The sequence below is a fragment of the Sinohyriopsis cumingii genome, chromosome 15, assembly GCF_028554795.1.
Source record: "Sinohyriopsis cumingii isolate HCF-2022 chromosome 15, ASM2855479v2, whole genome shotgun sequence".
NCBI classification, from domain to species: domain Eukaryota; kingdom Metazoa; phylum Mollusca; class Bivalvia; order Unionida; family Unionidae; genus Sinohyriopsis; species Sinohyriopsis cumingii.
In genome coordinates, this window is record NC_142975.1 from 17,273,217 (window position 1) to 17,301,002 (window position 27,786).

General features: G+C 35.9%; 2 pseudogenes across 2 annotated transcripts in view; one reads left to right on the forward strand and one right to left on the reverse strand.

Annotated features, from left to right (window-relative positions):
* Positions 1–14,446: 14,446 nt before the first annotated feature.
* LOC149781343 (14-3-3 protein zeta pseudogene) lies at positions 14,447–19,899 on the reverse strand (annotated as a pseudogene).
* Positions 19,900–22,415: 2,516 nt separating this feature from the next.
* The window catches only part of LOC149781344 (GDP-fucose transporter 1 pseudogene), a 53,198-nt pseudogene continuing 47,827 nt past the window's right edge, over positions 22,416–27,786 (forward strand). For both annotated transcript variants that reach the window (XR_016414681.1, XR_016414680.1), the window contains exon 1: positions 22,416–22,610. The product of XR_016414681.1 is annotated as a GDP-fucose transporter 1 pseudogene, transcript variant X2 (transcript). The remainder of the gene's footprint in view (positions 22,611–27,786) is intronic.

Consider the following 27,786-nt stretch of genomic DNA (forward strand, 5'->3'; position numbering starts at 1 on the left):
AAATTGTCCGCGGTATTAACACACTTTCGAGGCATTACTGTTCTTTATTGTACGTAAATGGATAAAATAATAAGTTTTATGTAACAGTAGCTTGAACTGTCTCGCACAACGTCTAAAATATTTTAAATGCTGAACCTATCTGATTGGGCTTTATATAGTACACTGCTTACGTCAGCTTCAGCAGCCGCCTGGCATTAGTATAATAGGCCTACACATGTATAGTACACTGCTGACGTCAACTTACTTCAGCAGCCGCATGGCATTAGTATTGCATTGCATCAGAAAATGATGCAATCAACTGTGGATGATGTGAGCATGATGGTATTATGCAATGTTACATCATTATTCCGGATGTTGCTGCAGTCCTACTGGAGAAATTTACACAGTGAAACATAGAAAATGAGGTATATGAATATCTTCAAAACGAGAGCCAATACAAATTTTTCACGGTTATATTCGTGTTCGGCACACCAAAATACTACAGATTAGGGCCTTTTCAAGTCAGTAATGATTTCACTGTTGACCAGTGTTATATATGGCTACCAGCATAGCTGGTAGAGGAAGAAACCAGGAAACACCCGGTAAGAACCACCGACCCAAGAGAAGCTGCTGGGCTAGCTTTCTCACATACCTACAATGGCCGACCCCGAGAATCCAATCAACGACGGCAGAGGTGCGATGGCAGTGGTCGGTAAAGGCGAGTGCTTCAAACCATTCGGCCACCCGGGGCCCCAAAATAAAAAGATATACACCATTACGGTAAATAGTTTTATTACGTTGTTACAATAACATCAACACGTTTCCATATGGGTTCTCTATGACCTTGTAATCAAATGGATAAACCAAACTCGTTAAAACTTTTATTTCTTTGGTTTTCTTGCAAATTTTCAGCTATCTTTTCTCTCATAGTTATTGCTACCACATTGCCTCCTCGGTACCTTTTGTTTAAACGCCTTATCTTGGCAGTAAATAGACCGCTAAAAGCTTAATAATCTCACACTGATTCATTATGACAGAACTGTATTTATGTTGTGTTACGATAAAGATGTTCCGTAACGTCTATCACTGAGTGATAACTTGGTTGGGCTGGTTGCCGTCTTATTTGCTTCATTGGCAGACTCTTCTTTTGCAAAGTATTATTGTTTGGTAGACACAAATGAGTAATTCAAACCACTTATAATGTGTCATCAAAGACAGCCAATAAGAGTTCCTGATGAAATATATATGCAAACAATTAACTCAAATTAACCGTTGGAACAGCAAGTTAGAGATGACGAGACTAAAATAGATTATCACTTAGAAAGCATTTAAAGTGGAGAACTTGCACCTGCAGAGCGAAGATTATTTACTCCTCCAAAATAAGAGAATAACGAAACTATGTAGATGGTGCTGTAGTTACTGCGTTGGTGATAAAACGTATGAAATAAGAAGTCAAACGCATTAAGAAACAGACAAAGAAACGGATCAGCAACGAATACAGCTGAATACAGTTATATTGGAACATTATATAAAAAGCACATGTAGATGAACATTTAAGAAAGCTAAAGCGGATTTTAAGAGACAATATTGAACAAATAAATTCGAAAGCTAAACAGAAGTTTGTTACGAGTCTATGCTCTTAAAATAAGTAACAGACAAGAGTGAAAGACAACAAGCTTAGCAAAATTTAACAAATATTTTTTTCCCCTTGAATGCAAAGTGAAAATGAGAAGAAAAAAAACTTACGGTACTGCGATTTAAATCCCAAAATAATCCAAGAATACTAGAATGGCATCTGATAGGCAGTTGGTCAGAGAGTTTAATAAATCTTGGTAGAGATGAATTAGGTTATGAAGGGACCGAATTAGCGGAATTTGTAGAGCTGAGTCTCGGAGAATACAGAGAACAACATGCGGAAGAAAAGAACAGACAAGCTGAGGTGAGAGAAAGAATCGAGTTAGCCAGAAAGGGTCGGAGAGAGAGAACATACGTTAGCCATGGAGAGACTAAGGATCGAAGCGGAATCTAGGAGGGGTGAAGAACTGAATGAACATTTAGGACCCACAAGCAAAAGATCTGAGGATAGACGCATCATGCAGATAACAATGCCAATGTTTAACGACACAGACGAAATCATCGTTAACTTTTTAACTCAGTTTGAGAAGTTAGCTTTAATCCATCATATACCCAAAGACCAGTGGGCCATTAATATCTCTGCATTTTTGCAAGGAGCTGCCAAGGATGTCTATCATAATATGGCATCGACTGAAGTAGACGATTACGACGCTCTCGAGAAAGCTCTGTTAAGGCACTACGAGCTGTCGGCTGAAACATTTCGCAAACGTTTCAGAGAGTTGTCAAAGCGAAGAACGGAGACACACGCATAATTTTATACTCGCGTACGCGTGCTTTTCGATAAATGGATTAAAATAACAGGTACCGCGCTCGCTTATAAAGATATACGGAAAGACCTGATCGTATTCTTAGCGGAGCGTGATTTCTCTACCTTAGAAGATATCAGTGTGATGGCTGAGCGATCTGAGACTCCCGTCCAACCACCTAGGGTGGCAGGGATCGACCCAGCGCCACTGACTTTAGAAGGGCTAATGGTTTAACATTTCATAAGCGGAATGGTCAAAATGGTGGGAAGCCAGGGGCTGATAATCCCAACCGTGATCAGTTCCGTGGCCCAGGAATGACACAAGGGGTAGATAACGGTATCCCTACTAAGAAAGCTAAGTGGTATGATACGGCTGCAAAAAACCTAGCCATATTCTCAAAAACTGCAGGAAATATCGTCCCACGATAAATGCAGTGACATCAGGCACTGGTAGGTGTAAACCAGTAGAATGGTCTAACACAGCAACAGCTACGGTAAATGGAGAGAAGGCTACCGTGTTGTATGACACTGGATGTAGTTATTCAGCCTTGGTGGATAGCAAATTTGTCAAATCTGCAGATTATACAGGTGAGACATTAGAATTCCAATTTGCTAATAGGACTAAAGATTCTCTCCCAGTTGTCTACATCGACCTTGATTCGTCGTATGTGAAAGGACGAATTCAAGCAGCGTGCTTTTCCGGATTGTCGCACGACGTAATTTTGGGATGTAGGTATGTGTTGCCAAAACCTGATCCTATGACGTGTACACCTGTACAAGTGGGGTCCATAGAAACTAGGTCTATGAAGCGAAGGTCAGGGTCAAAGCCGCAGTACCCCTCGACTTCGCCCATAGACAATTTGTTACCTGGTGAATTAAGGAGACTTCAAGAGGAAGATTCTACCCATAACATGATACGCGGATATGCAAAGAAGGAGTCCGTGCGGAACTTGCCCGACGGTGAGCTAGAGTTCGTGATGAGACGGGGTATGTTGTATCGATACACCCGGAAGGGATCCGAGAGGTATAAGCAAGTAATTGTACCTCGATCGATCCAAGATAGAAGAAGTGCTTAGGCTAGCACATGAGAGTCTACTTGGTAGTCACATGGGCGTAGCAAAGACGAGAGATAGGTTAGTGAGGTAATTATACTGGCCAGGATATACAGTACCTCACAAGTGCCCTAATGATGGCATCATAGATATACTGCACCACATATTAGCCATAATGGTGGCATCATGGATATACTGTTGCTCACACGAGCCCTAATGATGGCATCCTATATTTACTGTACCTCGCATAAGCCCTAATTATGGCATCCTAGATATACTGTACCCCACATAAACCCTAATGATGGCATCCTAAATTTACTGTACCTCACGTTCAGCCTAATGATAGCATCCTGGATCTACTGTACCATACATGATCCCAAATAATGGCATCCTAGATATACTGTATCTTACATGAGCCCTAATGATGGCATCCTAGATATAATGTGTCTTACATGAGTCCTAATAATGGCATCCAAGATATACTGTATTTTACACGAACCCTAATGATGGCATCCTAGATATACTGTATCTTACATGAGCCCTAATGATGACATCCTAGATATACTGTATCTTACATTAGCCCTAATAATGGCATCCTAGATATACTGTATTTTACATTATCCCTAATAATGGCATCCTGGATATACTGTATTTTACATGAGCCTTAATAATGGCATCCTAGATATACTGTACCACACATTTCAAAGTTTGAATAACATGGACTGAGGTACATGGTATGATTCAAATGTGATGCCATTTATCATTAACCTGAAAGAAACAATACACACTGGGGTTCAAATACGGCGGATTATTCGTGCCACCAAAAGAAGAGAAAAAAAAACATATTTTGCCAACCGGAAATAAGCAGATCATTCAAAGTTAAGAAAAAATTAAAGAAACATGACATAACGAAAATCTATTTATTTCAAAACTTGTTTTAATTGTATTACCTATGTCTTTTTTAAATTCTTTATAAAAAGAAAAACGTTTAAAGTGACCAAAAATTGCGTCCATTTCACAATAATAAAATTGTTTTCAAAATAATGACAATGTTATTTTCATTTTGAAAACATTTTTAGAATAAACCAAAAAAAATTCATAATTCGAAGAACAAAAAATGCTACTTCAAAAATGAATATACCGATAATCTGCCTTTGTTAGGTACGGAATATGCTGCCGTTATGGAGAATAACGGGAGAATTCTGTGTAAGGGAAGTAACTCTTATCAGTAATAAATTGCTTTCAAAGATTGCCTCCATTAGACTGTACACTACAACCCTGGCTATTAATATTTGTTTTACTAGAGCGGAATTGTACGATACGCTGATCCTGACTTGTTTGTGACATAACATCATTCTCTCGTCTTCTTGAGACGCCAAATAAGCGAGCATGATTTGATCCAGATATGTACATTTCTGTTTCAAGGTCAAATTTTCAACTAAGCACAGTCATTGTGGCTTATGTGACTAGATCCAAGAGACAAAGCATTACACTGTTATTTATTTTCACACACATCAAATACCTACGACTTGTCGAAAGCATCCTAGGAATTTCCTCCAGCCATATATACCGTATTGATCCTCATGCATAGAGCACTCGATACGACCAACGTTACATGACCATATTGAAAAACTCAAAGCGCTGGCACATCTGGGTCTGTGCGTGTTGCTGAAAATCGCATCTATTGAACAAATCTGTCAATTATAATCACCCGCTACGATTTGTAGACACCAACCGCTGCGATTTGTACGCACCAACCGCTGCGAATAAATGACCTACAAAAAATAAATTTGCTGTCATTTAAAGCAGCCGACATTGTTTTAAGGTAACTTTTAAATAGAAGTGACAGTCTTAATGTAGGTATTACTTTTTAGTGGTCATAATATACCAAAATAAACAGGTGCCTCAGTAATTGCAATTACGATTAGTTTATTGGTACGGAAAGAAGACAATCCTAACGGCACTCCAGTGTGCAACATGATCAGCCACACCGCGGCGTTGCCTTGTCTTACGGAGTGATTCACTGTCTAGGGATCTATAAATCTTAACTTCATCCCTCTTTCATTCTCTCTCTCTCTCTCTCTCTCTCTCTCTCTCTCTCTCTCTCGCACACACACACACACACACACACACACACACCATATCAGAGACGTGTATTACATATCTAATCATGTGCATCAAATGTGTAGATAACCCTTGCTTTAACTTGATTGCTACGACAAAATTTACTCCAAATATTAGTACAAATTGTGTGTGTGTGTGTGCCTGAGAGAGAGAGAGAGAGAGAGAGAGAGAGGCTATGTTTTCTTCGGAATAATGTGCAAGCGGAGATCACTTGAAACTACTACTCAAAACAACAAGAATAAAAATGGAAGAAAACTTCATAAAATATTTATGGAAAAGATCTAGTTCTCTGCATTGTTAAGAAGAAAAGAAATGACATGAACCAAATCCCTGGTAAAAGTAGAACATGAAGCAGGTTTAGTTAGGGATGCTGGTGTGGAAACGGTATATACAATAGGGAATTTTTGTTTAGAAATACAAGGAAAGTTTTGGCTATCCGTGCGGGTAAGTATGACACTTTTTTTTCTCGAGTCTATTATTGTTATTGTACGTACAAAAGTATGGAGTCTGGACAAAACAAAGAGAGAAAATTTACAATGATGAACAAAAGCGCATTTTCGTCTTCTCTTCTGATTTTAATACTTCGTTTATGACGTGTTCAAGCCTTTGAAGACAAAAAATTAACATTGTACGTAAAAACAAATATTTTTCAGACGAACTTCGAGCGTTTTATTTTATAGCGCGGTGTAATCATGGTAGCTAATTTGTACATTGACTGATACATGTTATGGGGGGGGGGTGACGGTTGATTGGCAGGTTATATAGAAGAATAAAGAAATAGCCATTATGGAGATGTTGCTTCGCAATCGTATTTTTATTTTATTTGGTTTTGGTAATTAGAACTATTTGTTAGATAGTGCGATGAAAAAGGAAATCTCTCTCTCTCTCTCTCTGTGGAACAAAGGAAACTTTAGGACATGAGTTCTAAGTAGATCTTACCGTGTCCAGTCTGTCGCTAATTGTTTGTCTACACAAACATCTTGTCACGCATGGCATACACGCAAGGCATAGTTTTCTTAACCAGATGACCTGACCAATATAACTAACACAGGAAATTTGTTCACCAAACATGTCACCATGTATCGTCTTTAGACAAAGCTAATGTTAGCTCATTAAGTTCCATTAATCTCCTCTCTCTCTCTCTCTCTTCACACACACACACACACACACACACACACACACACACACACACACATACATACATACATACATACATTATCTCGCACATGTAAAGAAAAAAATAAGTGTGTTCATATGTTTAATGAAGTAGAAAATAAAAATGCAAGCAACGATCGGAATGGATGCGTGTGTGTTCTTGGATTGGTCTTTTTTTTGAAAACAAAATAACTCAAGTTTTCTCAAATTGCTTGAAAAAAATTCCGGTCTGATTCATTATCTAGAAAAAGTATTTTTTAAAACAACAACAAACAAACAAAAGAAAAGGCAAACAAAAACAGAACAAATAACCCGTCTCGAAAGTAAAACAGTCCATTTCCCCTTAACCCAAGTGACAAATCTTTAGGAGTATGATAACAGAAATCTATACAAATTCAGTTAGGCGTGAAATATAGTCCACAGTGACCTACATTTGTGATAATGGTGTAGTACATTGTGAGGGGGCAAATTTCTGTCTATCTACGAAGATCTACGAAGAACACATTAGTGAGACCAGAGATCAATTAATTAGATTTATGGAGAAAGGTGCTTGTTAAATCGATATACTGCAAGAATTTCTAAATGTCTGGTCGGGGACGGTAGTGAGGCTAATTACACTTTTGTTTATATAGCAGCCAGATGGACTATTAGGGACACTGTTAAACTTCGATTTCATAGTGGAACTGTCAAAAATTGAAAATTTTAATAAATCGTTAGTCGCAACGTAGAAGGTCAAACTGACCCCAGATTTGGCTCTTAGTTATGTTGTTGTTGTAGGGTTTAACGCCATTTTTCAGCACACGACAGGCTATACATGGCGGCCAGTATTAATGGTGGAGGAAGAACCTGGGAAATTCCCGGAAAGAACCACCGACCCTCGAGAATTTAATGGCAAGCTTTCTCACATACCCACATTGACCGAGGCGCCTAGTTATTAAAGGCGGTAAATATATTTAATCATGATTGGTTACACTAAATAAGGGGCGTGTTTCCCCACACTAAATTTCCTAGTATTAAATATCGCCTCATCAGAAATCTAATTAGTCTAAGCTTTGCTGCAAGAGTAAACGTACGTAGACTCCGTGAGGAATTTGAAAGATATTCTCTCTCGTAAAACATTTGTCCAAGGGACCGGAGGTCGGAAAGTTCAACGGTCACAATTTTGGGGTAAGAGCGAGGAAACGTTGAAAGCACCAGCTATGTGCGTCAGAATTCCCTGAAATTCGTTTATGCCAATATAATGTTTTGCTTGAATTATTTGATATGTACATGAATTCAGTTTGTTTAAATTCGTAAATCAATTCTCTTGATACGAGTATAACTGTGTCGAGTTTATAAATATAGGAATTCGTACAATAATCTTCTTTATATAAGATTGTCGAATTGTTCGAATTTGTCGTCTTGTTTGTATAGGAATTGGGTATTCTAAGAATTTATGTATAACCTTTATATAAGTTGACGAATTGTTTGAATTTGTCGTCTTGTTTGTATAGGTGTTGGGTATTGTAAGAATTCATGCATAACATTTACTGTTACGAGTTACGTGAATCCGTTTGAATTCACCGATCTTAAAGGATTTCACGTATGATAAACACATGAATGTGTGTATTCGTTGAAATAGCGTAATTACGAACTGAAATGAACTTCATTCATTCATTTGTTTAATTGAGACGAGAGTGGAACCGTTATTGTCATTAGGAAGTACATTAATTTTATGAAACTAGGATTGTTTTGGTCTGCCATGCTTGACCCGACTAAAAGGCCTTTGGTATATTTTGAATGCCGATAGTAAGATCTGATAACGAGAAGGGAAGGAATGATCTATTCCCAGTAGGATAGCCGACGGAAAATTTAGGTCTCTTTTTGTTTATTTTAAAGGGGAAAATAGCTCTTCCGACGTATCCTACGCACTGACACAATCAATTAGCTGTGTATCTACATGCTTACATAACCACCTACCCACACAAAGAAAGAGGACCGAAGGGAGGCGAAGCAGAAGGAAGGTTAGATAGAAGAAAGAAAAAGGAAGGAAAGGGCAAGAGGACAGAGATCAACTACAGTGAAACTGGAGGGAACCAGAATTAAGCAGGTTATGCAATTGTGCAAGGCAACGACTTCGATTGTCCACTCGATCGTATGATGACTAATTCTATCAGTAGAACGGATCGGCTATTTTTATAAATATATTTGTTTTGAAATTAGGTGAAAGATCTATTCCAAAGAATTTCGAGCCATGATAAATTTACACACACACACACACACACACACACACACACACACACACACACTTTAAAACTAAAATAATGGATATAACTGGGTGGAGCTTTTCTGTTGCGGCTATAAACAGAAAATAACCCACCAAGTCTTTCGTTATTAGAAGATCTCGGTAACATCGCGTAATTAAGCTCCAGCACTAGCGGGACTATATTGCCTTTCGAAATTCGGTTTGATCTGATCGTTCAGAGATATCTTCGAATATATTGATACCTAACACGAAAATTAAAATGGTATTATCATTTGCATCTTTTCTTTTAGGTATTGTGATACAAGGATAATACTACGGGAGTACGGAGTCCCAAGGGTGGGTATGACATCGATAATCAAACTGGCTGGTAATATCTCCGTTGCCCATATTTTATTAATGCATTTCTTCATCTTGCATTGAAACCTTATTTGGTACCATTCTAAAGTTGAGAGATTATCTGCCGAGTGTACAAGCTTTAAGACAACAAATTTTAATTTTCATGATCATATCCAAGGTTTCAAAATGAGCATAAACTTTGTCTTTGAATCGTCACAGCTGAATGCATTTCATCATCTTCCATTCAATTAAGTCGTATAGAGTATCCTTTAAAAGCTAAATGAATTATCTGCTGAGTGCACAGGCTTTAATAAAGCAAATTTCAAAGAATATATCCAAGATATTAACACAAGCATTAAATTCCGTCATTGAATAACCTAAGATGCTTTTCCGTCGCAACTTTCCAATACATTCCAACTGTTCTTTTGTATGCATTTCTTCATCTTTCATTCAAGGGGCCCCGAGTGGCCGAGTGGTCTAAAGCTTCCGGATCACTGCCATCTCACCTCTGACTGCGTGGGTTCGAGTCCAAGGCTCGCCTAACGTGGGTACGTGGGAAAGCCTGCCAGTAGCTTCTCGTGGGTCGGTGGTTCTTCCCTGGGTTTTCTAGGGTTCTTCCTCCACCAGTTATACTGGCCGCCATGCATAGCCTATCTTGTGCTGAAAAATGGCGTTAATCCCTAGAACAACAACAACAACATCTTTCATTCAATAAGCTCATACCCGACATCATGTTAAATCTAAATACATTTTCTGCCGAGTGCACAAGCTTTAACAAAGCAAATTTAAACTGTACAGACCATACCAAAGATTTAAACACAACCATACAATTCTGTCTTTGAATTAACATATATGCTTTTTCGTCGTAACTTTCTAAGACATAACTATTTAGCAGCCATATTAAACCCCAGATCAGTACCATTTTCATACAGGACCAAGTAGACACCATAAGAAGTCTTCCAAGTTAAAACCTTAACTTAATACAACTATCCATTCAAAAAAAAGTAGCGTTAACAAGATTTTCAGAATGAATGCTATGTAATGGCCATATTGGATTTCATATCTGCACTATATTCATTTAAAGTCTTTTGATGAAAATCACACATCAGTATAACTTTCTGGTTTGGATTGGTTGCAGCAAGATTTTTGAGATGGCTGCCATATTGGACTGTCAGTCGCACCATTAATTTTAGTAAGGAACAATCAATACAGGATTAGCAATAACGGTTTTCAAAATGGCTGCCATATCAGCCATAATGGACATCACATAGACACATTTTTCACTCAATACCAAACAGACACTTTAACAAGTCTCCTGGTGAAAATGTCACATTGATATGGCCATACATTTAGAAGCAGTAGCGATAGCGAGAATTTCAAGATGGCTACAAATGTACACCAAATCGGTACCATCTTCATTTACGACCAAGTAGACGACATAAGAATTTGGTGAAAAGGCCATGTTAATACAACCATCTATTCAGGAGTAGTGAAAACATGCATTTCAAAATGGCTGCTGTGTCAGTCATATCGAATCAGATTCGCACCATCTTCATTTAAGGCCAACTAGACATAATAATAAAGACATACTAATAATAGGTCTCAAGTCTTTTCATGAAATCCTACATTGATGAGACCATCAATTCAGGAGTTGTAGCGATATAAATTTCAAGATGACCGGGGCATGTGGGAGCAGCACCATTTTCAGCTAAATCAAATAAATCACGAGATGAATGCTTGTTAAGTTTCATGGCAAACAAACTTGTGCCAACAGATGGAAAACAGACCATACTAGAAGCTCTTCTAGTATATGACTAACAGAGCTAATAACAAAGCTAATGCCAAGTATTTGTCCGTTTTCAATAGACTGCAAAGGCCACTTTATTTTCATTAAAACGGCATATCCAACCATTTCAAAATATGTGCACACAATGCTCTAAATCAGTTTTGATGTGTTATTTTTATCATTGAATAAATGCCTATCATACAATTTAAATAACACGATTTAAAAGGAAAGTTTTTAATATTTTTAACCTGCTCAGATACCATGGTGGAAAAAGATCCAACTGGAATTTGGTCAATAGAGTATTAAAAAGCTTAGCCAATCATGTAAAAATTACCTCATCAGTGTGTACCGATCTTGGTCGTACTCAACCATCATCCTAATAATACACAGCTTTTTAACAAGTTGGCATGCCCAGCCAATCAGATGGAAGATATAGCATTACTGATATGCATAAATTTCACTCCAAATCACTCAACCAAGACCTTGATATTCTAGTCCATTTACAAAGTCGGTGACCAAAATCATATATAAATAAACTAGTCTCTAAAGTGATAAATAACTGCAGCCAAACATCCAACTTTTCAGCCTATTTATAAAGTCTAATTAAAATCGAGTCTGAAAATCTTTCAAGTAGGAATCTCAGTTGATCATATTCTAGATCCCTTCATTAATTTGCATAAATCTTGCTCAAAATAAAACAAAAAACTTGCAGCATGTGCCAGAACCTTGGATGGCTGAGTGATCTATGGAACTCGTGTTTACATATCATTGACATCTCACCTACCTGTGCGTGTTCGAGCCTTGACTGAACCAACATGGGTATTTAAGAAAGTTTGCCAATAACTTTCTATGGGTTTGGTGGTTCTTCTCAGAGCTATTCCTCCACCAAATATATTGGTCACAAGTAAAGCCCATCATGCACTGCAAAATGTTTTTTTAAAAAAAAAAACATGATATATGCCCATTTACCTTGTTTTATCAAAATATAAGTAGTAGAGCTGCTTAAGCATTGACAAGCCCAGTCGTTTAAATACTCGATCAGAAGTGTTGAGTGCGGAAACACAAACATTCACATACAAGACCATCGCATTATACTGTGCGAATCCCACGCATTATTGAACTCGTGCAAAATCTTAATCATGTAGGCCTTTATCTGAAGTCTGATCTAGATCGGATCAAGATTAGTATCAATGATTACCTCATTAATATGATTTGGAAATATTACCTCATTAATATGCATCGAGATCACTCATCTCGAGTCTGACCAAAACTGGATCACAATTACTTCCAGAATGGCAACAAGCTTAGCCAATCAGATGCAAGATCATGCGATTAATATCTGCATTTAGCTCATTAACGAGCTTAACCAAAATTCTGATTAAAGATCTTCCTAGTTTGGTCAAAACTGAAGATAGCCTTCATAGTGCTGACAAGCTCAGCCAATCAGCCGCATGTTCACCTCATTGGTATGCAGAGATCATGCTCATTATCGAACTTGTCCTAGATATTAATGATACAAGTATAATTTCTGACCACAATGTTATATCTGCAAGATAAAAAAAAAAGGCCTCAGATGTATGTCAGCATAGTAATTTGCAGAGAAGTCATACATTTTGTTCAACGGATATGGCTTTGCCAAAAAAAAATCACAATCTATCCAGACCACATCAGCTATTCTAAGACTGGTCTGATGACTGAACTGAATGAGAAAGTGTCAATGAAAATAGATTAATGCATTCACAACTTCTTCGTTGATCCTTCTTTTGTAAATAACTGAAATAAAGCATACACTTCACAATTTCAATCCTTCAGATAATACCTCAAATGTATGCCAATAGCTGCCATTAAGTTTCTTGGTAATCCATTGAAAATGAGAGCTTATCATTCACCACATTCAGCTGCAAGTCAGAAAGGGCGATAACTCTCAAAGTAATGATAATGCTGGTGACTGGTTCAAAAGGATCAACACAGACTGAAATTAAGATTCCCATGTTCCAATTATGATCATATGCAATACCAATTTCTCCCTAAAAATGTGTAATCTAAATTTGTAATCACCAAGTCTTTTCTTCTAAAATGTTTTAAAAAATAATTTTAAAGGTTAAACTAATTTAGCAAAAAACCTTGATAAGCCTTTTTTATTGAAATGACTCTACACAAGCTGTCAAAACCAAGTGAGATCACCACTACAAGCATAAGCATTTACTCTTAGGATTATAATAGGAGTTATGTCCCCTAACAAAGCTTTAATTTGTCAAAGCAAAAATGCCCAACAGAGTTAAAGTTATAAAAAGTCTATTAATAGAAATACAAACTATATTAAGTAACTATTAGTAGACATTGTTTTATACAAATGAGAGGAATTTATCTATCCAAGCCAAAAATCTCCTGTTATTTGTCAACATATGAATGTTCGTTTTCATGACATTCAATCAAAAACTGCTAACAAGGTTCTGTGCAGTAAAAGTTTGGCATTTTGGTTCTTATCCTAAACAAAATAAATTTAATGATGACAGTATCATAACTATGCATGAAACTGTTAAAGAAGTATAACAAAATGATATATAAAAACCAAACACTACTGCTGGAAAGTGCATGTGTGTGTGTGTGTGCGCAAGATTTGAATTTTAACGCAGCTTTAACAATTTCCCAGTCATATTGTTATGATGTTTGCAGTGTAGCAGTTTGTAGTGAAGACTAGCACTGGAACATCATGTCCACCCAGTCACATTATCCCTACACCAGGCCGACCAGTTCTAACACTAACTGCTTAATGCTGAGCACCCAGTGAGGCAGCTGTTAGTACCATTTTTCTAATACGTCTTTGGTATGACTCAGTTGGGGTTCGTAAATGCAACCTCCTTCATCCGAGGCAGACACTCTAACCACTCAAGCACTGGACTGGTCCTGCTGTAAAGTAAAATTACACTACTGTGCCCATGTGATGAAAATCTTGCATTAACGACCAGATTATCCATAGACCTCCTCTTATATAATTTCTCATAGTCCTTTTCTTTCAGGTATGAAATAGACCAGCCATTTTATCACTATATATTTTTTAACCCAATAAAAATGTGATAGGGACATGTACATGTTCAATGGAATCCTTGTTGTCTGTCAATCTTGTCAAATTTTGCTTTTCTTCCCAGTTTACATGCAGTGTGGGCATATGAAGTGCCATGAACAAATCTTTAGATCTGTCCTGGTCATACGACATATTAGAAAAATATTAAGACTTTTCAATCATGACAGAAGTGATGTAATGCAGAAATATATCTGTATAAATTTGACCTAAAACAAGATCAAAGTGACCAACATGGATAAAAAGTTGTTCTGTATGTGTGATGCATTCATAGTTCTGTCTCAAAGTGACAATTTCCAATCAGATAAAACAGAACAGCGCTTTTATTGAATGAAAATCATCTCAAACCACATGCAAGTGGCATATGAAAGCACTAATATAATAACAAATTTAAAAAAAAAAACAATCAAAATTCCACGCAGTTATACGAAAAAGGCATTTTGATAAGGCTACACAAACAGCATTTGATGGCAAGTGTCTCATTAATTACTCATTTCCTAAAACAAATTTTTGAAGGAAAAGTTAACAGACTAGTTACATGCATTTAACTAAGCTGCATTTACTGCAGAATTGTAAATGATACAACAGGCATGTAAAGTTAGAAAAATGAACAGATCAAGAATACAAACTTTCATGATGGTCATATGCTAAACAAACTACAAGATAAAATACTAACACTGAAATAAAAGATTTCTGCAGAATACTATCCCATTTGCACAGCGGAAGTATATTCCAAAACCCAATTAAGTCAAGCATGAAGACTGATGTAAATTATCTGCCACAATGAAGTTTCAGGAATGTACATGCAACAGTGCAAGACAAACAGGGCTGATGTCAATGCCAACACCATATTAAGCAATCTGATACCCAGGTTCTGACAATGTTTTGCAGGTGACAGAAATGAGAGTTGTGCTGGCTTCACCCAAAACAGACCTATCAATCTTTAGGTCACAGCTGCATAAAAAAGACAATCATTTAGTTATCTAAGGATCTAAACACAAGAAAATGCAGCATGACAAGTTAATAATTTCATCAGATTTTTTTCTTCTCAATCCTTTTCAAAATGGGCCTGTGGTCCAAGCATTGTGGTATTTTGATAAGAAAACAGTTAATTTGCACACAAAAAACGAACAAAAGAAATGATTTTAAACATTTAAAAAACTGAACAGTCCATGTTAATGACACTTTAGATTACTTGCTACACACATTTAAAGTAATTTCTCTCCCAAAGTCAATACACATAAACATCTTTTATAATTTACAATGCGTAACATGCTTTTATTAAAACAGAAACTATGACAGGTTTTGGCATTGGGAATGGGGTCAAAATTTGTGATACAAAACAGGCACAGAAAAATCAGCAACTGCAAACAATATGGATCCTGATCTGCCATTGCATAATACATATATAGGTCAGGGTCTTTGTTCAATTGGTCTGTGCAGTTTATTTTACTCAAGACTGACAAAATTTAAAAGTTCACAGATCCACTAGGCCAGTAAATATCTGAACACAGGTAAAGAAAACAATGTAGATGCAAATTAAAATACTGTCCAAAATCTAATGTATTTTGACCATATCCAAAGTGCCAAGTATGTAGCCCAAATAATATTGTTGTATTCTGCCCTGTTCTGATTGTTATATTATCACTTTTCGGCAGAGGCAACTAAAACACATCGGAACTAAATTATTGTATAGGTATTGTTACTGAATTAAAATGAATCAGTCCCCTGGTATCGGGTGGCAAAAATTACGACTATAATTCTGATTTTTTAAAAGATACATGTTCACCCCCAAAAATGGCATTAGAAAAATATTTTTAAACATGCAATTGCACATATACAGGTAATCTGCTTACATTGAAGAGCTTCATTTTCTGTTTTGAATTTTTAATTTTGATCTGGATATATGTAATGCTAAGACTCATCAATACCGCCTGTACTAGAAATCAAGTTTAAACAGAATTTTCCATATTTCAAGGGGGCAAGACCTGACAAAAGGCCCTCATCCATGTTACATGAATCACAATATAAGCAAGCATCTATGAACCAGACGATGGTGTTCTTTTAAACCCAAATGGTTGAAATAATCTAAATGTCTGTGGTACGACAAGGTGAAACAAATCAACAGTTAATGAACCCCCACTACTTGTTAAAGGAACAGAAATTCAAAATTTATGTAATAACCAGGCTTGTGAAATGCATACAAAATGCAGCAGCTGTGTTTCTTCAAGTTACATAAAACAGAGTATGAAAAGGTGGTTATAAAATGTAAACTGCATATACTCTAGCAAAATGTAATCTGAGCTTTAACCTCTGAAGAAACATGATAGTTATCAAAGCAAACCAAGTCCTGTTTGTTCGAACTGACTGTCAAGCCAGCAGCCACATAATATTGTCAATGTAAAGAAGTTTGACACATCCCGATTTTGCAGTTTGAAGATGGATTATGTAATGAATACATTATGAAATGTGAACATCAGAAAAACTTGTTAATTCCAAGATATATTATTTTATGAGGGTATAAATAAGAAAATTACAATGCTTTTTTCATTTTTGACAACATATATTTGGTTAAAAGTAGGGTTATTATGAGAAAATACTATGTCAAACTTACCATTAGGATACTGAACATTTTTAGTTTGGGCCAGTGCACTTTTTACATTCACTGCAATGGCTTTAAAGCTTAATTGTAGAGACTTAAAAAAGTCAGTACATATGCCAACAATTACTCATAGATGAGCAATCTTTTGTAGTAAATACTGAAAAATATTCGTCATCTTTGGTGATGTTTCATTACACTTGTTTCTTGCCCAGAAAGTGAAACACTTCAACATTGATGGAATTGTTGCTAGGTTGATGCTACGTTATCTTATACTTTTACAATACCTTTAGTCCAAGAGATGGCGTATATATTGGTGGGGATGGTTATGTTATTTTTGGGCTTAAAGTCATTTTAGCACATGATAGGTCATATACTGGCGCCTGTTTATTAGGTGCAGGAAGAACAAGCAACTTTCAGAAGCTACTGGCAATCTTTTGTGCAAACCCACACTGACCAAGGTGAGATGCAAGTGATATATAAAGGCAAGTGCCTTACTTCAATTGGCCACCTGGGGATTTAAAACATTCAAAAAGTCAATGTGCAATCCCTGCTGAACAACACTAAATTACACACCTGCAAATTATCAAACCCATTCTAGACGTTTTTCAACGATATTGTCACTAGCCACACCTGGGGAAATAAATTTTGTGTATTCATTTCAGGCATGGGAAGTCTGCTTCTCTTGTCTGAATACCCAACAGTTCTCATTAAAAACCTTGTTCATATTTTACAGTATTTACTATTATGTTAGCTACTATAATTCCAATTTTGCAAAAATGTAAAAAAATATGAATAGTTTTAATAGCATTCTCAGCACTTTAATATCATGTAGTCTGAGTGGGAGCCAAGTTCCATTCCCAATGGATAGAGACTTGCATGGATAGGTATCTAACCCATGACCCTTGCGTTAAGAATATAATGCCCTGCCAAGTACCAACTTTGCAACCCATGTCTCGCAAACAAACTTATGTGCCTGTCACATGTTCATTTAAACTCACTAACATGTAATATCTCTGAACACTGATAAAACAACATTTTCTCTTAATGCAGTTTTCACAACTTGAAAAAAAATAGCCCCCACAAAATTGTGCAATAAAATGACAATCATATCCTTCAAAATCTATATGTATATGGAAATTAAGACCATCAGACAGGTTAGAGATCATTGGGTGGTTGTGTGCAGAAAAGGCAATTGGTGCCATAACCCACAGACCTGGGTCTGAATTTCAGTTGGGGACAAATTAAAAGTACTCCATCATAATATTCTTTCTCCAAGGACACATAGAAGTATGTGTGCTTTAAGAAATTTGCAAAAATTATTATAACTTGCTCCTGTAAAATGGTAAATTAGTCTTGAAGAATTGGCCACAACAGGTGATGGTAGTATTAAACAGATACTGGATGGTGTACACGTCTAAATTTGCCAAAAAATATATAATCTAAATGCTGATACAGCTGACGTCAATTAGTAACTATATCCACATCTTGCTTTCTATTAACGTCAGACAAACAGAATTAGCTTAACTAAAAGAAATGTGATCATTCCCCTGTTAAAAATATCATGGTGAAATTCTACTAAGCTTGCAAGTGTTAGGACATGCATAAACTAATTTCCACAACTGCAGAGTAGCTATCTGCAATGAGGTACATAAATTATGAGTTAATTACTGATTCATTAAATCAAATAAGTACTTTTGAACACTTGTGTACATTGCAAGTCTTCATTTATTAATATTTAAATGTATTGAACATAAAAAAGATAATTTGCGTTACTTAAAACGAGTGGAATATTCATGCAATATTGTACCAATATGGAAAAGCCTGTAATCTAGAAATAAAATACCGCGCACAAAAATACTAAACATTAGAACTATCCTCACAAAATGAAATGGGAACTTTTACAGTACATATTTCTTCAGAAAACACAATATTCTTGCTAAAGTTCTCGAGCAAAAGAGCAAATTAACAGCAATTATGTATGGCAAATTTTGCAACCTAAATATTTCATTACATGTCTTTGAGCACAATAATCTCATGATACAGGAAACATTGTGATCTACTCTTGGTATATGCACATGTAATGATACAAACTCACAACACAATTGGATCGTGAAATGGCGCATTAGATCACTATACTGCATGCATGCTGTATACATTTTAATTTCATACGACAGAAATGAGGAATTTTGTAGCAAGAAATATAATATTTGATGCACTAAAAGGACACAAATGTGTCAAGATTTTGAACAATTTGTTCACTTCATATCACTAATAAGATCTAAAAGTAGCTCAGTTGTCTTGGCTTTCCTGCTCCTGCTCCTGTTGTGCATCGGAGGTCCAGAGGGTGAGGTTATCGCGAAGCAACTGCATTATCAGTGTACTGTCTTTGTAGGAATCTTGATCTAAATTGTCCAATTCTGCAATTGCATCATCAAAAGCCTCCTTAGCCAAATGACAGGCTCTATCTGGTGCATTGAGAATTTCATAATAGAACACGGAGAAATTCAGTGCTAATCCCAAACGATTTGGATGGGTGGGAGCCATCTTGGCTTTGGCCAGATCAAACGCATCTGTATATGCCGCTTGTGCTTTTTCGGTCACATCTTTCTTCACCACCTCCGAGGAATATTCAGATCTATACCTGTAGTAATCGCCCTTCATCTTCAAGTAGAAGACTTTACTCTCATCATTGGTAACACCAGGGAGAAGGTAATGATCAAGCAGGTTTAGAACCTCGTTGCAGATCTTATCCAGCTCAGCCTCTATATTGGCTCGGAATTTTTTAGCTTGAATAGCTTTTAACTCATTCTTTTCAGTCTTGGATTCTATCATTGATATCATTCTCCAAGATGATCGCCTTGCACCAACCACATTTTTGTATGCTACTGATAGTAGATTTCTCTCCTCCGTCGACAGTTCCTTATTCTTTTCATCCTTGGCCGACAGTTCAGTAACCTCTTTCATGGCTGCAGCCATATCATCAAAGCGTTCTGCCTGTTCGGCAAGCTTTGCCCATGTTACTAGCTCTTCACGTTTTGACATGATTGTTGTCTTATTCCAAAGACAAGCTCGAAATTATCAGATTATCGAAATTACTACTACCCTCCACCCTTCGATGGCCTACAAAATGGCGGACGCTGAGGAAGTGGTATTGGGCTCTGTGGTTCAGCTCAATAAATGGTTACCCATAATTCAGCTGAATGGGGCGTCCGAATTTAGTGACGTGGTTTGCCGTCGTCTGAACAGGAACGGAAAATTAATTCAGTGCGGTTGGATAGGGTTCGCATACATCACTATGTTTTCCCAGTTTAGTATGTTTAAAATTAAATATAAAATAAACAATCTTTAAAAAATATGTCACTTCTAAATAACCTCTAGTATTGTGTAACTGTTAATTTAAATTTGAATATTATATAATTTGATTTAATTTTAAATATTCCGTCATTGTATTAAAACTTTTAATTTCTGTAATTTTATTTAAATTTGAATATTCTTTAATTTTATTTAAATTTGAATATTCTTTAATTTGATTAAACTTTTCAATATTCGATCAGTTTATTTGCCAAAAGTACTAACTTCACAACTCTATTTCTTTTATACATGTCACTGATGTCGGTGAGCAATCGAAATCCTGAATGAAAAGTTTAAATGTTAAACAATTATTGAAATGAGTGTACATTTCACGATGAAATGCGCTAAAAACAATTATTGAAATGAGTGTACATTTCACGACGAAATGCATTAAAAACAATTATTAAAATGAATGTACATTCCACGATGAAATGCATTAAAAACAAATGAATCGTTTGAAAATATTGATGTTAAACATACAATTGGTTGTCGCGGTATGTGCATACAGTAGTCTGTTGCTGTTTCGATTCACGCTTCCTGATATAATCCATTTTTACTCTCGTATGTTTGAATTTAAGTTGGAATTTTTTGTTGTTGTTTCAATAAAAACATTCCAAAATATTCAAAGCATTTAGGGATTGATTAAGTATGAAAGTAGTCATGCCAACCTACTGATCAACCGACCTACCTACCTATTTATGAACATATATTTTTCCTACCATTTTTACGTACATTGGCCAATATACCGAATTTGCATCTTTGCGGCAGTAACGATAAACTCTTTTTCCATTCAGTCATTTTGGCAGTGTTGTGACACTCTGAGTGACGAAGTGTCAAAGAGAAGGATTCCATTTTTAAGATCTATATCGTGTAATCTGTGAATAGTGAAACTCTGTATCTGTAAATTACTTGCAGCTATCACCCTCAAGACAAGTATGTTTTCCGCTGACCTTCAATTATTTGAAGAAATTGCATAAAAAATGTAGAGAAAATAGGATAAAAAACTAAATAAATTAAGACAGCTGATTTCGCCTTGGATGTTTTGGTACAGAGGCCATTGTTTGCGTCATTATAGTTATACAAGATTTCGAGAGTGAGCATTTGTAAAGATAGGTTTTGAATTCAATATTGTGTAAAGCATAAGCTGCGTCCCTTCACGGCAAGGAATGGTTTGTCATCTAGTATCTATCTGAAGAAAAGAAAAAAACATTGTGTTAAGTTTAAAATGATTTTAAGAAACAGTCGCCATTCAGCTGATATAAAATGATGAATTTGTATACATAAACAAAATTATTATTGTCATTTTAAAAAAGAACATGTATCATAACTATAATCAGGTACGATAACACAGCCTGGCCAACGTAGGATGGTATTTGACAGAAAGAGAAGCAACATGCATGAATACATTGTTAAAAAAAAATGTGCTCTGGTTCGACCATCATACAACCTACCATTCTGAGTTCATTGTTACTATTGTTGTTCTTCTTATCGATGATGATGATGATGATGATGATGATGATGAGAAGATTGGTAGCGTATGCCGTCGAAATTGCGGAGAGGTTTCGGGGTAAGATCCATGGACAAGGTACGATATGAAAATCTCATCAGATATCCGCTTCCCAAGGGTCGTAGATCCATTTCTTTCTACATAGGACATGGAAAAAAGGCAATCGACGACACTTGTTAAATGGCTCTATGAAATGGACCAACAACTGATCAAATGCTGTTATCTTTCTTTAAAAATAAAATAAATAACAACCCCCACATAACTTTGTTTACAACAGATGAATGTGACAATTCTATTTTATTTAATTGGCAAATGTATTGTGCATTAATAAATATCGATTAACTTTTCTGAAGAAAATGCCAGTCATATTTACTATAAATAACAAAAGAATTATAAGTTACTTTTGTCTGCATAAATTATAAAAGTTGAATCTGATATTTCACTGTACTTTTTTTCCTACAAAATCTGCTCTATTACGTAATGGGTATATCCCCACGTTTATGTGGACTTGGCATGCAGTCATCAGTTTCATGTACCTTATGCACACTTTCTCCGGGCTAATTTCTTTCTGAAAGCTGAACCACAGAGCCCAGTGCTGTACAACTGACTCATTCCGAATGACTGAGTGTTTCAGACTTGTGCTTGCAACATAATTTTATATGAGAGGAAAATAAACTAGAATTTTTTAGTACCAGTCTGTCACCAATTTTTTAATTTTTTTGTTGGTCTGATTTACTTTTGTTTTTCATTCTTTGCACGTATAAGGATCAGACTGCTTAGCGACTTTTTAATGACTTAAGTGACTAAAAGTCGCTTACATCATGAACAAATTAATATATCTCGAAGACACTTGAGTATCTACTTAATCTTATAAGCGTTTAATGACTTAGTTTTTTGTTTCCTCAGGCGGTTAGCGGTACACAATTTTATCAAAAGTTTATGTTTAAAGCGAAGTCGACAAATCTCACGCAAGTTTCTGCATCATGTACAATTGCTATAACTGTTTGTAAGGTAAGAGGTAATTACAACATTTATAGTACAAGTCACATGGGTCATGTATGCTCATTTACTCATTTTAAATGAAATATAAATTGCTCTTTTAAAATTTAACAAGGTACAGTAATTTTAGTTAACCAAAGTCTATTCAGTTCCTGATTATTTAATGATCTGCACCATAACTGTAACCACAAAACTTGTCGACGAAAATATCGATCTCTATGTTTTGTTTTACAGTGGTAACCATGATCATCCAAGGCAATGTGGACCTGTGTGACTTGTACTATAACCTATGACACAAGACTTTATCATGATAATTTTTCGCATTCACTTTTTGTATAGTAAAAGTCATACAGGTCATGTAGGCATTCAGCACCGGTTTTAATGTTATCTGCCTTTTTTGGATGTGGGTACTACTTGCATGGTTGAGTGCATAAGTAACATCATGCAACTTCTACACTGCCATCTGAGACAGAGACACCAAAAATTTGGGATATCATTGGGGTGTCATTTTATAGAATTTAATTCTGCATACCTTCAGGTGGCAAATATTGACTTAATCTGGATTCTGATACATCCACATTCCTTAGACACCCCGAGAATTGCATAGGGCAAAATCAATGTTAAAGTATGTAGACATTTTTGGACGAAGTGAACCTAAAGGTGTCATACTGTACAATCTGGACTAAATGTCATGCGCTGTGATGTCACAATTTCGTATTATTCAATATTGTGATGATTCCACTCAAAGTTTAGTACATAGACAACATTGTAAAAGACCACTGAGGTCAATAATTGTCATTGGGAAGTTTGATGATGACATACATACATACATACATACATCAGAGATCTTGGAAATGCTTAATTACGCGTATTTGGACACCAATTTTTCATCTGGGACGCAGAAACTCACTGAGGCGGGAGTCCTCCATATGCATATAATAGGTGTGCGGCAAAATTCAAAGACTTGCCAGTCCTGCTTCAGCCACCTGCTTTGTGGGAAAATGTGTTGATCAGTTAGCTGTGCTGATATTTACAATGACAGAATTCAATGACTGAAAGACCCCTTGATGTACATACATCAAAAAGAAGATGATACAATAGCTGGGCGGTAAGTTCAAAGGCTTTGACTGGCAGCCGGGTGGGAAATGTACTGATATTTACAATGATTGAATTCAGAGTAAGAACGACCCAGAGATGTACATGTGGTCATTTATAAAAGTACATCAAATAAACAACTTTAGCTTTTGTTATTGTGTTCATTTCCGAATGTATCGGAATAAGTAGTGCATGAGAATCAAGACATGTTGAGACTTTGACAAAATGCCATTTGTAAATTTGGATAAGTATTTTGGGGTTAAACGGCAAACTTAACGAAGATTGTAACGAGATTCTGAAGAGTGCTCGAATTGATGGTTCGGATAGGACAGTAGCTAAGTGTAAGAAAGTGTGTGATGCCTAGCTTAGTATTTGGAATATGTCCTTAGTTGAATTGACAAAATTCAATATCACTCTGATGGACGAACAAGAGCTATTGAAGAAGTACATTGACTGACCATACTTTAAAAAAAAATGGCCCTCGCTTTAGCCCGATTAGTTCTAGTGTTGTAGCAAAATGTATTCATCAAGACATCAGTAGCTAGGCCTAGTTTTGATATCAATTACGTTGACAAACAAACTCTTGCCCATTCACAAGCATATGTTTTGATAGCTGATTGACCATTAACCCTTCTTTGAGTAAGCTAGCAACTATTAATTTCCTGCATGATATCTTTTGATGACAAAATATACAAACATGTGTTTTAAGATCAGAATCAGTGATCTGGATATATATTAGCTGCCTCTTGTACACTATTTCGTCATTAAATTAGTTTGAAACTGTAAGTGAACCAGTAGGCCTAATGGGAAATAATGTCAGACTTCGCTAAGTCTGGGATGTAACAGTTTATTAGATTGTCTGTTTTTGTAAGTCATCGGGCATATATGTTCAGAAAAATTTACAAATCATTGAAAGCAAAGCCAAAGTATTATTTTATTAAAGATTTAACTTTAAAATGCAAATTATGTACGTCAGAAACGTATGGGACAATGCTATGTTGTGGAATTCGCGAGATGCGCTTTAAGGTCTAATCTGTTTTCCGACTTGACACATATTTGCAAAAAATACGGGGAAAAAACAGCAAATCACATACTAGTAACCATTGCCTACAATTACTACAAGGACATAGACAAATAAATAAACCATAAATTTGCAATCCTGTCAATGGACTATTGTAAAGAGGCTATATTAAAGTGAGTGATTACGTTATGAAAACCTCTCCATCTAAAAATAGATGCACTCAGGTCTGTGTTGATTCTGTAGGATAGACGGGACTGCAGCTTTTGATGGTGGGACTCCTATTTTTACCAAAATGGGTGTCCTGGACTCCTAGTTTTAAAATCCTAGCGAGACCTCTGATGCATGCACACATGCATGAATGCATGCATACATACATACATCATACATACTGCATACATATATACATACATACATACATACATACATACATACACATACACACACACACACACACACACACACACACACACATACATACATACTGGTGGTCTCAGTACTAAGCTTTCTCTCTTGGGTCAAAACTGTATGCCCCATAGTAGGACTAAAGAGCCTTTTCAAAGACCCAACTGATATGTTGACATATGGGTTGGTCATTACACACCATTTCTAAGATAAATTTTTAACATCATTGGTGAGTTTTCATCCTCAAGCTTTTGAAGAAAGAGCAGCAATAATGTTATCTGCCTATTTTGGATGTGGGTACTTGAATGGTTGAGTACATAAGTAACATCATGCAACTTCTACACTGCCATCTGAGATTTAATTGGTACACAGGGCTTTTACTTCTAATTGGCACTTTATGGCCATTAAGGTACCAATGCATAATGCAACACAAAAACAGATGTATGGAACTGTTTTGGACTTTGGATCCTTATCTTGGTGAAATAGTTTGGAGGTAGGTAGGTAGGGACACTCGTGCTTACATGGTGGGAGATGATAACAGCTACAAGCATGGGAACAAGTGTTGTGTAACAAATGTTTTCAAGCTTTAAATTTATGTAAAACAATCTGCACCCTTATATCCCTACTCCCAAGGGCTGTTGTATAATATTAAAATCATTGTGCACATTATAAGCCCTCTGCCAAAAAATATTCTAAGGTTTGAAATCTCTTTTGAAAGATGTAGGAGGAGTTGCACAACAGTTAGGCAGAAAAAATATGATTCCTATTGCACTGGTTTTAAATTATGGTAGGCAGGTTGGTTTTTAAATTTGTTTATTGTTTTTTTTTTAAACATTTGTTATGTATATTTGATTTAATTTAATTGTTTGTTTATAAGTTTTAGATTTTTTTATTTCATTACATGCTATTGTAATGTAACTTTATTTGCTGGATTTGATATTGTCCAGAAATTCATTTCCGTTCTGTTTGACCTGTTTTTTTAATAAACAACTAATAATATAAACTTTGTATCTAATGCTGACCTAGTTCCTGACCTTGATTCAGAACCAATAAGAGTTGTAGTAAATCTTTCAAAGAGTAAGATTCATAAAGTGAAATCGAGGCCATACTTGGAGTACTTGACAAATAACATGCAGCAATTGTTACAAACTCCCAGAGGACTTACCTACATCTGGACATCTGTTCTGCATTGTAGCTAGATTTATTATTGATGTTTTGATAAAGAATAGTCATTAGTGCCTTAACACTTGAGAAGTAGTGTTTCACGTTATGACTATTTTTGGGCTAATTCCAAGAGATTATTTTTCCCTGGAAATACTTGAGCTCAAAATTAAATCTTGGACAAGGACAGTTATCAATTTACACTGATTTAAATCACTGGAATAATATTTTCTGTGATTCAACAAAGAACTGTTGACACATCAATACGACGCTGACCACAGCATATGTCATCACCTTCCATTTTGGATTTCATCACGATTCAAACTAAGTTTCATTAGGACTTTTTATTACTAGGACTTCTATTTTTTAATTTTTGGTTTTAATTCTTGGATTATTTTTGGATTTGATTCATAAAACCATAAGTTCTTTTTCTCATTTTTACCTTGTTTTTTCAGGGAAATAAATTATTTGTTAAATTTTACAAAGCTTGTTGTCTTCACTCTTTTCTTGTTAAGTTTTGTAAGAGCCTAAACATGTAACAAATTATTTATATTTAAAGTAATTGTTTTTTAACCATGGGGGTGTGTGTGCTAGGACTGTGCTCAAAGAAAAATGTTTTTAGGGACAGGCCTAAGGCTGGTGACTTAAATAAACTCAAAAGCCCTGAATGAAATTTCACAAGCCCAGACTTCAATTACCACATGCCCAAAATTTCCTTTTTTTTTAATGTTGTCACACAATGTTACAATAGCTACAATTCAGATATAAATTCAATAGGGTTCCAAGGGATTTGAAGGTAATGCAAGTGTCATTAATGTCATTCAATACCCACCAGGGACTAGAAGGTCCTGGTGTTCAAATTACTCTGTTGGATTCTCTGAATGAATCCTGTCCTGGTCATAACTGAGTTGACGTATGATGATGTATTGTTTTGCAGTATGTGCAAAGAATTAATAGCTTGTTACACAAAATAAAACTCCATCAACCAAGAGTTCTGGAATTTATCTTTGTTGGGCTTTACTGATAGCTAATTGCTTCCAAAATTGGCTTCAAAAATGAATTACACTTGAACAATATTCCAAGAAATGAAATGATCATGCTTTGCATTCTATATATATTTTATATATGCAGTAAAATCCAACTTTAAAGAAATGTTGCTGCTGTTCACAAACTTATCATAAATATAATGCATATGGCTTAAACATTCATTCAAGGCAATAATATTTAACAATTTTCGTTCTTGTACACCCGTCTAGCATCTCTTTGATTTACCTATAATGGGTTGCTCCACCTCCTGATCCTACCTATGTAAATTGGTAGAGTGGTCTCACCCACTGCAGCCTTCAAACACATCTCACTAGTTATTGTCAGCCAGTGAAGTACATGTGTTATGAGAAGTGGTGGTTTATACCTGATCTCTTTGCCTTTAATTGCTGCTATTTAAACTGCCCAAGGAATAGTTTTATATCAGCTCCAATCATGATGGTTTACCATTTATACATGTAATGG